A 3,521-nucleotide genomic window follows, 5' to 3' on the forward strand; every position below is an offset into this window, starting at 1 on the left:
ACATCATTTCTAGTGGATAGCATAACACTAGAGATGTGAGAAGCTACTGTACATTTTCCTATGACCTCAATCAGCGCACTGTCTACTAATGCTTGTGATTCTTCTCAATCAATCATCACCTATAGCTCAGTCGATATATCACCAAACCACTGACAAGGGATCCAGAGAGAATGCGCTATAAATACTGTAGAAATATCTATCTGCAGTGGCGTGAGGGATTCGCAAATACCGGTTTCATACCATGTTCCTTAGCCGAATCACTTTCTAAATTGAGTAATTTTATTACGAGTTTGCACCATCGCGATGTGTTGGTTTGATACATATACTCCTGCAATCGCCATCGTGCTATTGTTCTGGGCAAAAAACCACCTCATTGAGAGGTAATGTCTTACCTCGATTTGTGAAGTGGGTATAGTTTTAACGTTGATACTTGTTTGCATCTGTAGAACCATGACCGCTTGTGAGAGCAAAGGGAAGAGTGTGTCAGGTCATAAGAATGGTAGTAATGTTTTTATTTCCAGACCTATAGTCGTCAACAGGGTGCATTTCCGATACTTCACTCATTATCAAATGTTGTTCAACTGAGACTGCGATCGTAGCATTTAGTTGTAAGTGCAGGGATTAAATATACAGGGTGATTCACCTAACATTACCGCTGGATATATTTCGTAAACCACATCAAATACTGACGAATCGATTCCACAGACCGAACGTGAGGAGAGGGGCTAGTGTAAATGGTTAATACAAACCATAAAAAATGCACGGAAGTATGTTTTTTAACAGAAACCTACGTTTTTTTAAATGGAACCCCGTTAGTTTTGTTAGCACATCTGAACATATAAACAAATACGTAATCAGTGCCGTTTGTTGCATTGTAAAATGTTAATTACATCCGAAGATATTGTAACCTAAAGTTGACGCTTGAGTACCACTCCTCTGCTGTTCGATCGTGTGTATCGGAGAGCACCGAATTACGTAGGGATGCAAAGGGAATGGTGATGGACCTTAGGTACACAAGAGACTGGAACAGCACATTACGTCCACATGCTAACACCTTTGTATTGGTCTTTTTCACTGACGCACATGTACATTACCATGAGGGGTGAGGTACACCTACACACGTGGTTTCCGTTTTCAATTACGGACTGGAATAGAGTGTGTCCCACTGGAAACGCGTCGACGTATGTGGTATCAGCTTGATGGTGCACCTGCACATTCCGCTGGCCATTGTGGCCGAGCGGTTCTAGGCGCCTCAGTACGGAACCGCGCTGCTACTACGGTCGCAGGTTCGAATCCTGCCTCGGGCATGGATGCGTGTGATGTCCTTAGGTTAGTTAGGTTTAAGTAGTTCTAAGTCTAGGGGACTAATGACCTCAGATGTTAAGTCCCATAGTGCTCAGAGCCATTTGAACCATTTTGACGGTACCATTTCGAGGTTCCCGCCACAATCTAGCAACGTCAATACAGGCTGTACAACAGGGCGTTTGAAACTTCCTGGCAGATTAAAACTGCTTGCCGGACCGAGACTCGAACTCGGTACCTTTGCCTTTTGAGGGCAAGTGCTCTACCAACTGAGCTACCCAAGCACGACTCACGCCGCGTCCCACAGCCTTACTTCTGCCAGTACGTGGTCACCTACCTTCCAAGCTTTACAGAAGCTCTCCTGCGAACATTGCAGAACTAGCACTCCTGAAAGAAAGGATATTGCGGAGACATGGCTTAGCCACAGCCTGGAGGATGTTTCCATAATGAGATTTTCACTCTGCAGCGGAGTGTGTACTGATATGAAACTTCCTGGCAGATTAAAACTGTGTGCCGAACCGAGACTCGAACTCGGGACCTTCGCCTTTCGCCTCAGTTGGTAGAGCACTTGCCCGCTAAAGGCAAAGGTCCTGAGTTCGAGTCTCGGTCCGGCACACAGTTTTAATCTGCCAGGAAGTTTCATATCAGCGCACACTACGCTGCAGAGTGAAAATCTCATTCTGGAAACAGGGCGTTTGTATGCGACATACCACTGGAGACGTACAGTTCTAATTAAGTAGTATAAAACTATAAATTATGACTTCCTTTGAATAAACTGTGAAGTAATAAAATTTACGATGGTTTAGTAAGATTGTAACATTTTCTCCCTTTAGTGTTCTAGGTTGAAGACCCATTCAGGCGTCTCCAGACAAAGACAGGTCAGTTTTCTTTTCATATGGAAGAAAGTTAACGCAGTAGTTCTTTTTCAGAGAACAGCCCTGTTTATCATTATGAAGTACGAACGACCGACGATTCTGTTTCGGCTTTGACTAGTAAGCAGCAATGGGAAGGGTTTACATGGGAAACTGCTTGACGAAACTAAAGTTGTTTCCATAAAAACCTGGAAACGTACAAACATTTGAGACATTTTTTCTAAGCCCCATCTGATGTGCCAGAAGCTAGCATGTGCCGTAGTTCTATATACAAAAATCGTATCTGATCCTTTATCTACGTCGTATAAGAAACGAGATTTTCCCGTAGTAGCATAGACCTATCTTGATGTGTATAACGACAGAGCCTCGCATGAGAACTCTGCTTGACCATGTTTACATCGCAATAGCTAACTCTGGACTCATTGCTTCCCAATTTCAGTACATTTCGCGGATTCTTTTGCAAAAATGTCAACGTCAATATCAACAACCGCTGTTTCACTAGCATTATCTTTCCTAGAGCTACTGTATGCGGTTGTGAAAAGTATAAGGATTCGATATCTGAAATGTTCCCGAAGGAGAAGGGGTGTACGTTTTAGGTGACTTATGCTGCATAGTAAAAATTTTTAATCTTTATAGTAATAATACAGTCAGACTAATGTACCTTCTACACTAATTACATCACACAATAATTAGCTTATATTAGTGTAGTTTGGCTGTACAATCTCGCATTGATGTGACCACCTGTCAAAAGCCTGATTAACCACCTCCTGCAGCACGGACGTTCAAAAAGAAAGTCAGTCAGCTTCTGCAGAGTATCGACAGGGATGTGAAGCCATGCCGACTCCAGTCCCTGTCCAGCTGTGCTTGGTTTCGCGGTTGAGGTTCTATGGCGCGAACAGACCGATTGCAGTGGCCCCACAAATTTTCGATTGGAGTTAATGCCGGGGAGTTTGGTGACCAGGAGCCATAATAAATGCACCCTGGTGCTCTTCGGACCACGCACATACACTGCGATCAGTGTGACAGGTTCCATTGTCCTGGTAGTAGATGCCATCGTACTGAGGAAGAACAATCTGCATCGGGGAGGGGGGGGGGGGGGCTCGACATGATCCCTAAGGATAGGTAAATTCTTCTGTTGATCCTCTGTGACTTTACTTTACTTTTTCGTGTCCGGAAACTACAATTCGTTTGCCCAGTATTGGGCAATGTCCAATGCTTCTTCTTTAGCCAGCCATAGAACGTCGAGGGTGCATCTGTTAGGGCAGGCAGGGCATTGTAGATGTTCCATGTCCTGTCGAGTGCCGCAGTCGCATTTGTCGTCATTTTCGTCCAACAAACTCCATTTGA

General features: G+C 44.1%; 1 non-coding gene across 1 annotated transcript; it reads right to left on the bottom strand.

Moving 5' to 3' along the window:
* Positions 1–1,512: 1,512 nt before the first annotated feature.
* On the bottom strand, positions 1,513–1,587 carry Trnal-caa (transfer RNA leucine (anticodon CAA)). Its single transcript has one exon. It is a non-coding gene; the product is annotated as a tRNA-Leu (tRNA).
* Positions 1,588–3,521: the final 1,934 nt, after the last annotated feature.

The sequence above is a fragment of the Schistocerca nitens genome, chromosome 2 (genome assembly GCF_023898315.1).
Source record: "Schistocerca nitens isolate TAMUIC-IGC-003100 chromosome 2, iqSchNite1.1, whole genome shotgun sequence".
NCBI lineage: Eukaryota > Metazoa > Arthropoda > Insecta > Orthoptera > Acrididae > Schistocerca > Schistocerca nitens.